Source organism: Crinia signifera, chromosome 11, assembly GCF_055691185.1.
Source record: "Crinia signifera chromosome 11, ASM5569118v1, whole genome shotgun sequence".
In the NCBI taxonomy this organism is placed as follows: Eukaryota; Metazoa; Chordata; class Amphibia; order Anura; family Myobatrachidae; genus Crinia; species Crinia signifera.
Genome location: NC_139227.1, coordinates 61849198 through 61862724, shown reverse-complemented (window position 1 = coordinate 61862724; position 13527 = coordinate 61849198).

Below are 13527 nucleotides of genomic sequence, written 5' to 3'. Positions count from 1 at the left end.
TCAACCAACAAGCCAATTGGTCAAGAATGTTCTTGTTGTCAACCATCTTTGACTGGTTTTGTAGGTTTTCAATTAGACTAGGGTGAGGAAGGACCTAAATAAGTTATGGAGAGCAAATAAATGCCTTATGCAAATTAGTTTGGAAATTAGACCATCTGATTGGTTGATGCAATTCTCATTAGGGATGACCATCGATGTTTATAAAACATCGATAGATTATGGGCGATGTTCATAGTTTTGACATCGATGGGGGAGAACCAGATGGTTTCCCACCATCAATGTCAAGCTAAAACGAAATGATTTGTTGTGCTATCTCCTGGGACATGGAGCATAGCCCCGCCCCCGTGTTCTGATTGGCCCAAGGTCCAGTCAGTCAAATACAATGGATGACCACCTATACGTAACAACATCGATGGCAAAGGCAACAATGGCCATCACTGACACTCATTCAAAACAATCCATTCCGATTGTTTTTTGTACTTTCAGTCAACAGGTTTCTATTTTACTACTTTTGATGGGACCATCATGCAATAGTCTTTAACCAACAAGCCAATTGGTCAAGAATGTTCTTGTTGTCAACCATCTTTGACTGGTTTTGCAGGTTTTCAATTAGACTAGGGTGAGGAAGGACCTAAATAAGTTAAGGAGAGCAAATAAATGCCTTATGCAAATTAGTTTGGAAATTAGACCATCTGATTGGTTGATGCAATTCTCATTAGGGATGACCATCGATGTTTATAACACATCGATAGATTATGATCGATGTTCATAGTTTTGACATCGATGGTCGAGAACCAGATGGTTTCCCACCATCAATGTCAAGCTAAAACAAAATGATTTGTTGTGCTATCTCCTGGGACATGGAGCATAGCTCCACCCCCTGAAACCTGTGGAGCCCCGCCCCCGTGTTCTGATTGGCCCACGGTCCAGTCAGTCAAATACAATGGATGACCACCTATACGTAACAACATCGATGGCAAAGGCAACAATGGCCATCACTGACACTCATTCAAAACAATCCATTCCGATTGTTTTTTGTACTTTCAGTCAACAGGTTTCTATTTTACTACTTTTGATGGGACCATCATGCAATAGTCTTTAACCAACAAGCCAATTGGTCAAGAATGTTCTTGTTGTCAACCATCTTTGACTGGTTTTGTAGGTTTTCAATTAGACTAGGGTGAGGAAGGACCTAAATAAGTTATGGAGAGCAAATAAATGCCTTATGCAAATTAGTTTGGAAATTAGACCATCTGATTGGTTGATGCAATTCTCATTAGGGATTACCATCGATGTTTATAAAACATCGATAGATTATGGTCGATGTTCATAGTTTTGAAATCGATGGGGGAGAACCAGATGGTATCCCACCATCAATGTCAAGCTGAAACGAAATGATTTGTTGTGCTATCTCCTGGGACATGGAGCATAGCTCCACCCCCTGAAACCTGTGAAGCCCCGCCCCCGTGTTCTGATTGGCCCACGGTCCAGTCAGTCAAATACAATGGATGACCACCTATATGTAACAACATCGATGGCAAAGGCAACAATAGCCATCACTGACACTCATTCAAAACAATCCATTCCGATTGTTTTTTGTACTTTCAGTCAAGAGGTTTCTATTTTACTACTTTTGATGGGACCATCATGCAATAGTCTTCAACCAACAAGCCAATTGGTCAAGAATGTTCTTGGTGTCAACCATTATTGACTGGTTTTGTAGGTTTTCAATTAGACTAGAGTGAGGAAGGACCTAAATAAGTTATGGAGAGCAAATAAATGCCTTATGCAAATTAGTTTGGAAATTAGACCATCTGATTGGTTGAAGCAATTCTCATTAGGGATGACCATCGATGTTTATAAAACATCGATAGATTATGGTCGATGTTCATAGTTTTGACATCGATGGGGGAGAACCAGATGGTTTCCCACCATCAATGTCAAGCTAAAACGAAATGATTTGTTGTGCTATCTCCTGGGACATGGAGCATAGCCCCGCCCCCTGAAACCTGTGAAGCCCCGCCCCCGTGTTCTGATTGGCCCAAGGTCCAGTCAGTCAAATACAATGGATGACCACCTATATGTAACATCATCGATGGCAAAGGCAACAATAGCCATCACTGACACTCATTCAAAACAATCCATTCCGATTGTTTTTTGTACTTTCAGTCAACAGGTTTCTTTTTTACTACTTTTGAGTGGACCACCATGCAATAGTCTTCAACCAACAAGCCAATTGGTCAAGAATGTTCTTGTTGTCAACCATCTTTGACTGGTTTTGTAGGTTTTCAATTAGACTAGGGTGAGGAAGGACCTAAATAAGTTATGGAGAGCAAATAAATGCCTTATGCAAATTAGTTTGGAAATTAGACCATCTGATTGGTTGATGCAATTCTCATTAGGGATGACCATCGATGTTTATAAAACATCGATAGATTATGGGCGATGTTCATAGTTTTGACATCGATGGGGGAGAACCAGATGGTTTCCCACCATCAATGTCAAGCTAAAACGAAATGATTTGTTGTGCTATCTCCTGGGACATGGAGCATAGCCCCGCCCCCGTGTTCTGATTGGCCCAAGGTCCAGTCAGTCAAATACAATGGATGACCACCTATATGTAACATCATCAATGGCAAAGGCAACAATAGCCATCACTGACACTCATTCAAAACAATCCATTCCGATTGTTTTTTGTACTTTCAGTCAACAGGTTTCTTTTTTACTACTTTTGAGTGGACCACCATGCAATAGTCTTCAACCAACAAGCCAATTGGTCAAGAATGTTCTTGTTGTCAACCATCTTTGACTGGTTTTGTAGGTTTTCAATTAGACTAGGGTGAGGAAGGACCTAAATAAGTTATGGAGAGCAAATAAATGCCTTATGCAAATTAGTTTGGAAATTAGACCATCTGATTGGTTGATGCAATTCTCATTAGGGATGACCATCGATGTTTATAAAACATCGATAGATTATGGTCGATGTTCATAGTTTTGACATTGATGGGAGAGAACCAGATGGTTTCCCACCATCAATGTCAAGCTAAAACGAAATGATTTGTTGTGCTATCTCCTGGGACATGGAGCATAGCTCCACCCCCTGAAACCTGTGAAGCCCCGCCCCCATGTTCTGATTGGCCCACGGTCCAGTCAGTCAAATACAATGGATGACCACCTATATGTAACAACATCGATGGCAAAGGCAACAATAGCCATCACTGACACTCATTCAAAACAATCCATTCCGATTGTTTTTTGTACTTTCCGTCAACAGGTTTCTTTTTTACTACTTTTGAGTGGACCACCATGCAATAGTCTTCAACCAACAAGCCAATTGGTCAAGAATGTTCTTTTTGTCAACCATTTTTGACTGGTTTTGTAGGTTTTCAATTAGACTAGGTTGAGGAAGGACCTAAATAAGTTATGGAGAGCAAATAAATGCCGTATGCAAATTAGTTTGGAAATTAGACCATCTGATTGGTTGATGCAATTCTCATTAGGGATGACCATCGATGTTTATAAAACATCGATAGATTATGGTCGATGTTCATAGTTTTGACATCGATGGGGGAGAACCAGATGGTTTCCCACCATCAATGTCAAGCTAAAACGAAATAATTTGTTGTGCTATCTCCTGGGACATGGAGCATAGCTCCACCCCCTGAAACCTGTGAAGCCCCGCCCCCGTGTTCTGATTGGCCCACGGTCCAGTCAGTCAAATACAATGGATGACCACCTATATGTAACAACATCGATGGCAAAGGCAACAATAGCCATCACTGACACTCATTCAAAACAATCCATTCCGATTGTTTTTTGTACTTTCAGTCAACAGGTATTTTTTTTACTACTTTTGAGTGGACCACCATGCAATAGTCTTCAACCAACAAGCCAATTGGTCAAGAATGTAATTGTTTTGTAGGTTTTCAATTAGACTAGGGTGAGGAAGGACCTAAATAAGTTATGGAGAGCAAATAAATGCCTTATGCAAATTAGTTTGGAAATTAGACCATCTGATTGGTTGATGCAATTCTCATTAGGGATGACCATCGATGTTTATAAAACATCGATAGATTATGGTCGATGTTCATAGTTTTGACATCGATGGGGGAGAACCAGATGGTTTCCCACCATCAATGTCAAGCTAAAACGAAATGATTTGTTGTGCTATCTCCTGGGACATGGAGCATAGCTCCACCCCCTTAAACCTGTGAAGCCCCGCCCCCGTGTTCTGATTGGCCCACGGTCCAGTCAGTCAAATACAATTGATGACCACCTATATGTAACAACATCGATGGCAAAGGCAACAATAGCCATCACTGACACTCATTCAAAACAATCCATTCCGATAGTTTTTTGTACTTTCAGTCAACAGGTTTCTTTTTTACTACTTTTGAGTGGACCATCATGCAATAGTCTTCAACCAACAAGCCAATTGGTCAAGAATGTTCTTGTTGTCAACCATCTTTGACTGGTTTTGTAGGTTTTCAATTAGACTAGGGTGAGGAAGGACCTAAATAAGTTATGGAGAGCAAATAAATGCCTTATGCAAATTAGTTTGGAAATTAGACCATCTGATTGGTTGATGCAATTCTCATTAGGGATGACCATCGATGTTTATAAAACATCGATAGATTATGGTCGATGTTCATAGTTTTGACATCGATGGGGGAGAACCAGATGGTTTCCCACCATCAATGTCAAGCTAAAACGAAATGATTTGTTGTGCTATCTCCTGGGACATGGAGCATAGCTCCACCCCCTGAAACCTGTGAAGCCCCGCCCCCGTGTTCTGATTGGCCCACGGTCTAGTCAATCAAATACAATGGATGACCACCTATATGTAACAACATCGATGGCAAAGGCAACAATAGCTATCACTGACACTCATTCAAAACAATCCATTCCGATTGTTTTTTGTACATTCAGTCAACAGGTTTCTTTTTTACTACTTTTGAGTGGACCACCATGTAATAGGCTTCAACCAACAAGCCAATTGGTCAAGAATGTTCTTGTTGTCAACCATCTTTGACTGGTTTTGTAGGTTTTCAATTAGACTAGGGTGAGGAAGGACCTAAATAAGTTATGGAGAGCAAATAAATGCCTTATGCAAATTAGTTTGGAAATTAGACCATCTGATTGGTTGATGCAATTCTCATTAGGGATGACCATCGATGTTTATAAAACATCGATAGATTATGGTCGATGTTCATAGTTTTGACATCGATGGGGGAGAACCAGATGGTTTCCCACGATCAATGTCAAGCTAAAACGAAATGATTTGTTGTGCTATCTCCTGGGACATGGAGCATAGCTCTACCCCCTGAAACCTGTGAAGCCCCGCCCCCATGTTCTGATTGGCCCATGATCCAGTCTGTCAAATACAATGGATGACCACCTATATGTAACAACATCGATGGCAAAGGCAACAATAGCCATCACTGACACTCATTCAAAACAACCATTCCAATTGTTTTTTGTACTTTCAGTCAACAAGTTTCTTTTTTACTACTTTTGAGTGGACCATCATGCAATAGTTTTCAATCAACAAGCCAATTGGTCAAGAATGTTCTTGTTGTCAACCATCTTTGACTGGTTTTGTAGGTTTTCAATTAGACTAGGGTGAGGAAGGACCTAAATAAGTTATGGAGAGCAAATAAATGCCTAATGCAAATTATTTTGGAAATTAGACCATCTGATTGGTTGATGCAATTCTCATTAGGGATGACCATCGATGTTTATAAAACATCGATAGATTATGGTCGATGTTCATAGTTTTGACATCGATGGGGGAGAACCAGATGGTTTCCCACCATCAATGTCAAGCTAAAACGAAATGATTTGTTGTGCTATCTCCTGGGACATAGAGCATAGCTCCACCCCCTGAAACCTGTGAAGCCCCGCCCCCGTGTTCTGATTGGCCCAAGGTCCAGTCAGTCAAATACAATGGATGACCACCTATATGTAACATCATCGATGGCAAAGGCAACAATAGCCATCACTGACACTCATTCAAAACAATCCATTCCGATTGTTTTTTGTACTTTCAGTCAACAGGTTTCTTTTTTACTACTCTTGAGTGGACCACCATGCAATAGTCTTCAACCAACAAGCCAATTGGTCAAGAATGTTCTTGTTGTCAACCATCTTTGACTGGTTTTGTAGGTTTTCAATTAGACTAGGGTGAGGAAGGACCTAAATAAGTTATGGAGAGCAAATAAATGCCTTATGCAAATTAGTTTGGAAATTAGACCATCTGATTGGTTGATGCAATTCTCATTAGGGATGACCATCGATGTTTATAAAACATCGATAGATTATGGTCGATGTTCATAGTTTTGACATTTATGGGGGAGAACCAGATGGTTTCCCACGATCAATGTCAAGCTAAAACAAAATGATTTGTTGTGCTATCTCCTGGGACATGGAGCATAGCTCTACCCCCTGAAACCTGTGAAGCCCCGCCCCCATGTTCTGATTGGCCCATGGTCCAGTCTGTCAAATACAATGGATGACCACCTATATGTAACAACATCGATGGCAAAGGCAACAATAGCCATCACTGACACTCATTCAAAACAACCATTCCAATTGTTTTTTGTACTTTCAGTCAACAAGTTTCTTTTTTACTACTTTTAAGTGGACCATCATGCAATAGTTTTCAATCAACAAGCCAATTGGTCAATAATGTTCTTGTTGTCAACCATTTTTGACTGGTTTTGTAGGTTTTCAATTAGACTAGGGTGAGGAAGGACCTAAATAAGTTATGGAGAGCAAATAAATGCCTAATGCAAATTATTTTGGAAATTAGACCATCTGATTGGTTGATGCAATTCTCATTAGGGATGACCATCGATGTTTATAAAACATCGATAGATTATGGTCGATGTTCATAGTTTTGACATCGATGGGGGAGAACCAGATGGTTTCCCACCATCAATGTCAAGCTAAAACGAAATGATTTGTTGTGCTATCTCCTGGGACATGGAGCATAGCCCCGCCCCCTGAAACCTGTGAAGCCCCGCCCCCGTGTTCTGATTGGCCCAAGGTCCAGTCAGTCAAATACAATGGATGACCACCTATATGTAACATCATCGATGGCAAAGGCAACAATAGCCATCACTGACACTCATTCAAAACAATCCATTCCGATTGTTTTTTGTACTTTCAGTCAACAGGTTTCTTTTTTACTACTTTTGAGTGGACCACCATGCAATAGTCTTCAACCAACAAGCCAATTGGTCAAGAATGTTCTTGTTGTCAACCATCTTTGACTGGTTTTGTAGGTTTTCATTTAGACTAGGGTGAGGAAGGACCTAAATAAGTTATGGAGAGCAAATAAATGCCTTATGCAAATTAGTTTGGAAATTAGACCATCTGATTGGTTGATGCAATTCTCATTAGGGATGACCATCGATGTTTATAAAACATCGATAGATTATGGGCGATGTTCATAGTTTTGACATCGATGGGGGAGAACCAGATGGTTTCCCACCATCAATGTCAAGCTAAAACGAAATGATTTGTTGTGCTATCTCCTGGGACATGGAGCATAGCCCCGCCCCCGTGTTCTGATTGGCCCAAGGTCCAGTCAGTCAAATACAATGGATGACCACCTATATGTAACATCATCAATGGCAAAGGCAACAATAGCCATCACTGACACTCATTCAAAACAATCCATTCCGATTGTTTTTTGTACTTTCAGTCAACAGGTTTCTTTTTTACTACTTTTGAGTGGACCATCATGCAATAGTTTTCAATCAACAAGCCAATTGGTCAAGAATGTTCTTGTTGTCAACCATCTTTGACTGGTTTTGTAGGTTTTCAATTAGACTAGGGTGAGGAAGGACCTAAATAAGTTATGGAGAGCAAATAAATGCCTAATGCAAATTATTTTGGAAATTAGACCATCTGATTGGTTGATGCAATTCTCATTAGGGATGACCATCGATGTTTATAAAACATCGATAGATTATGGTCGATGTTCATAGTTTTGACATCGATGGGGGAGAACCAGATGGTTTCCCACCATCAATGTCAAGCTAAAACGAAATTATTTGTTGTGCTATCTCCTGGGACATGGAGCATAGCTCCACCCCCTGAAACCTGTGAAGCCCCGCCCCCGTGTTCTGATTGGCCCAAGGTCCAGTCAGTCAAATATAATGGATGACCACCTATACGTAACAACATCGATGGCAAAGGCAACAATGGCCATCACTGACACTCATTCAAAACAATCCATTCCGATTGTTTTTTGTACTTTCAGTCAACAGGTTTCTATTTTACTACTTTTGATGGGACCATCATGCAAAAGTCTTTAACCAACAAGCCAATTGGTCAAGAATGTTCTTGTTGTCAACCATCTTTGACTGGTTTTGTAGGTTTTCAATTAGTCTAGGTTGAGGAAGGACCTAAATAAGTTATGGAGAGCAAATAAATGCCTTATGCAAATTAGTTTGGAAATTAGACCATCTGATTGGTTGATGCAATTCTCATTAGGGATGACCATCGATGTTTATAAAACATCGATAGATTATGGTCGATGTTCATAGTTTTGACATCGATGGGGGAGAACCAGATGGTTTCCCACCATCAATGTCAAGCTAAAACGAAATGATTTGTTGTGCTATCTCCTGGGACATGGAGCATAGCTCCACCCCCTGAAACCTGTGAAGCCCCGCCCCCGTGTTCTGATTGGCCCACGGTCCAGTCAATCAAATACAATGGATGACCACCTATATGTAACAACATCGATGGCAAAGGCAACAATAGCTATCACTGACACTCATTCAAAACAATCCATTCCGATTGTTTTTTGTACTTTCAGTCAACAGGTTTCTTTTTTACTACTTTTGAGTGGACCACCATGTAATAGGCTTCAACCAACAAGCCAATTGGTCAAGAATGTTCTTGTTGTCAACCATCTTTGACTGGTTTTGTAGGTTTTCAATTAGACTAGGGTGAGGAAGGACCTAAATAAGTTATGGAGAGCAAATAAATGCCTTATGCAAATTAGTTTGGAAATTAGACCATCTGATTGGTTGATGCAATTCTCATTAGGGATGACCATCGATGTTTATAAAACATCGATAGATTATGGTCGATGTTCATAGTTTTGACATCGATGGGGGAGAACCAGATGGTTTCCCACGATCAATGTCAAGCTAAAACGAAATGATTTGTTGTGCTATCTCCTGGGACATGGAGCATAGCTCTACCCCCTGAAACCTGTGAAGCCCCGCCCCCATGTTCTGATTGGCCCATGGTCCAGTCTGTCAAATACAATGGATGACCACCTATATGTAACAACATCGATGGCAAAGGCAACAATAGCCATCACTGACACTCATTCAAAACAACCATTCCAATTGTTTTTTGTACTTTCAGTCAACAAGTTTCTTTTTTACTACTTTTGAGTGGACCATCATGCAATAGTTTTCAATCAACAAGCCAATTGGTCAAGAATGTTCTTGTTGTCAACCATCTTTGACTGGTTTTGTAGGTTTTCAATTAGACTAGGGTGAGGAAGGACCTAAATAAGTTATGGAGAGCAAATAAATGCCTAATGCAAATTATTTTGGAAATTAGACCATCTGATTGGTTGATGCAATTCTCATTAGGGATGACCATCGATGTTTATAAAACATCGATAGATTATGGTCGATGTTCATAGTTTTGACATCGATGGGGGAGAACCAGATGGTTTCCCACCATCAATGTCAAGCTAAAACGAAATGATTTGTTGTGCTATCTCCTGGGACATAGAGCATAGCTCCACCCCCTGAAACCTGTAAAGCCCCGCCCCCGTGTTCTGATTGGCCCACGGTCCAGTCAGTCAAATACAATGGATGACCACCTATATGTAACAACATCGATGGCAAAGGCAACAATAGCCATCACTGACACTCATTCAAAACAATCCATTCCGATTGTTTTTTGTACTTTCAGTCAACAGGTTTCTTTCTTACTACTTTTGAGTGGACCACCATGCAATAGTCTTCAACCAACAAGCCAATTGGTCAAGAATGTTCTTGTTGTCAACCATCTTTGACTGGTTTTGTAGGTTTTCAATTAGTCTAGGTTGAGGAAGGACCTAAATAAGTTATGGAGAGCAAATAAATGCCTTATGCAAATTAGTTTGGAAATTAGACCATCTGATTGGTTGATGCAATTCTCATTAGGGATGACCATCGATGTTTATAAAACATCGATAGATTATGGTCGATGTTCATAGTTTTGACATCGATGGGGGAGAACCAGATGGTTTCCCTCCATCAATGTCAAGCTAAAACGAAATGATTTGTTGTGCTATCTCCTGGGACATGGAGCATAGCTCCACCCCCTTAAACCTGTGAAGCCCCGCCCCCGTGTTCTGATTGGCCCACGGTCCAGTCAGTCAAATACAATGGATGACCACCTATATGTAACAACATCGATGGCAAAGGCAACAATAGCTATAACTGACACTCATTCAAAACAATCCATTCCGATTGTTTTTTGTACTTTCAGTCAACAGGTTTCTATTTTACTACTTTTGATGGGACCATCATGCAATAGTCTTCAACCAACAAGCCAATTGGTCAAGAATGTTGTTGTTATCAACCATCTTTGACTGGTTTTGTAGGTTTTCAATTAGACTAGGGTGAGGAAGGACCTAAATAAGTTATGGAGAGCAAATAAATGCCTTATGCAAATTAGTTTGGAAATTAGACCATCTGATTGGTTGATGCAATTCTCATTAGGGATGACCATCGATGTTTATAAAACATCGATATATTATGGTCGATGTTCATAGTTTTGACATCGATGGGGGAGAACCAGATGGTTTCCCACCATCAATGTCAAGCTAAAACGAAATTATTTGTTGTGCTATCTCCTGGGACATGGAGCATAGCTCCACCCCCTGAAACCTGTGAAGCCCCGCCCCCGTGTTCTGATTGGCCCAAGGTCCAGTCAGTCAAATATAATGGATGACCACCTATACGTAACAACATCGATGGCAAAGGCAACAATGGCCATCACTGACACTCATTCAAAACAATCCATTCCGATTGTTTTTTGTACTTTCAGTCAACAGGTTTCTATTTTACTACTTTTGATGGGACCATCATGCAATAGTCTTTAACCAACAAGCCAATTGGTCAAGAATGTTCTTGTTGTCAACCATCTTTGACTGGTTTTGTAGGTTTTCAATTAGTCTAGGTTGAGGAAGGACCTAAATAAGTTATGGAGAGCAAATAAATGCCTTATGCAAATTAGTTTGGAAATTAGACCATCTGATTGGTTGATGCAATTCTCATTAGGGATGACCATCGATGTTTATAAAACATCGATAGATTATGGTCGATGTTCATAGTTTTGACATCGATGGGGGAGAACCAGATGGTTTCCCACCATCAATGTCAAGCTAAAACGAAATTATTTGTTGTGCTATCTCCTGGGACATGGAGCATAGCTCCACCCCCTGAAACCTGTGAAGCCCCGCCCCCGTGTTCTGATTGGCCCAAGGTCCAGTCAATCAAATACAATGGATGACCACCTATATGTAACAACATCGATGGCAAAGGCAACAATAGCCATCACTGACACTCATTCAAAACAATCCATTCCGATTGTTTTTTGTACTTTCCATCAACAGGTTTCTTTTTTACTACTTTTGAGAGGACCACCATGCAATAGTCTTCAACCAACAAGCCAATTGGTCAAGAATGTTCTTGTTGTCAACCATCTTTGACTGGTTTTGTAGGTTTTCAATTAGACTAGGGTGAGGAAGGACCTAAATAAGTTATGGAGAGCAAATAAATGCCTTATGCAAATTAGTTTGGAAATTAGACCATCTGATTGGTTGATGCAATTATCATTAGGGATGACCATCGATGTTTATAACACATCGATAGATTATGATCGATGTTCATAGTTTTGACATCGATGGGGGAGAACCAGATGGTTTCCCACCATCAATGTCAAGCTAAAACAAAATGATTTGTTGTGCTATCTCCTGGGACATGGAGCATAGCTCCACCCCCTGAAACCTGTGAAGCCCCGCCCCCGTGTTCTGATTGGCCCACGGTCCAGTCAGTCAAATATAATGGATGACCACCTATACGTAACAACATCGATGGCAAAGGCAACAATGGCCATCACTGACACTCATTCAAAACAATCCATTCCGATTGTTTTTTGTACTTTCAGTCAACAGGTTTCTATTTTACTACTTTTGATGGGACCATCATGCAATAGTCTTCAACCAACAAGCCAATTGGTCAAGAATGTTCTTGTTGTCAACCATCTTTGACTGGTTTTGTAGGTTTTCAATTAGACTAGGGTGAGGAAGGACCTAAATAAGTTATGGAGAGCAAATAAATGCCTTATGCAAATTAGTTTGGAAATTAGACCATCTGATTGGTTGATGCAATTCTCATTAGGGATTACCATCGATGTTTATAAAACATCGATAGATTATGGTCGATGTTCATAGTTTTGACATCTATGGGGGAGAACCAGATGGTATCCCACCATCAATGTCAAGCTAAAACGAAATGATTTGTTGTGCTATCTCCTGGGACATGGAGCATAGCTCCACCCCCTGAAACCTGTGAAGCCCCGCCCCCGTGTTCTGATTGGCCCACGGTCCAGTCAGTGAAATACAATGGATGACCACCTATATGTAACAACATCGATGGCAAAGGCAACAATAGCCATCACTGACACTCATTCAAAACAATCCATTCCGATTGTTTTATGTAATTTCAGTCAACAGGTTACTATTTCACGACTTTTGATGGGACCATCATGCAATAGTCTTCAACCAACAAGCCAATTGGTCAAGAATGTTCTTGTTATCAACCATCTTTGACTGGTTTTTTAGGTTTTCAATTAGACTAGGGTGAGGAAGGACCTAAATAAGTTATGGAGAGCAAATAAATGCCTTATGCAAATTAGTTTGTAAATTAGACCATCTGATTGGTTGATGCAATTCTCATTAGGGATGACCATCGATGTTTATAAAACATCGATAGATTATGGTCGATGTTCATAGTTTTGACATCGATGGGGGAGAACCAGATGGTTTCCCACCATCAATGTCAAGCTAAAACGAAATGATTTGTTGTGCTATCTCCTGGGAAATGGAGCATAGCTCCACTCCCTGAAACATGTGAAGCCCCGCCCCTGTGTTCTGATTGGCCCACGGTCCAGTCAGTCAAATACAATGGATGACCACCTATATGTAACAACATCGATGGCAAAGGCAACAATAGCTATCACTGACACTCATTCAAAACAATCCATTCCGATTGTTTTTTGTACTTTCAGTCAACAGGTTTCTTTTTTACTACTTTTGAGTGGACCACCATGCAATAGTCTTCAACCAACAAGCCAATTGGTCAAGAATGTTCTTGTTGTCAACCATCTTTGACTGGTTTTGTAGGTTTTCAATTAGACTAGGGTGAGGAAGGACCTAAATAAGTTATGGAGAGCAAATAAATGCCTTATGCAAATTAGTTTGGAAATTAGACCATCTGA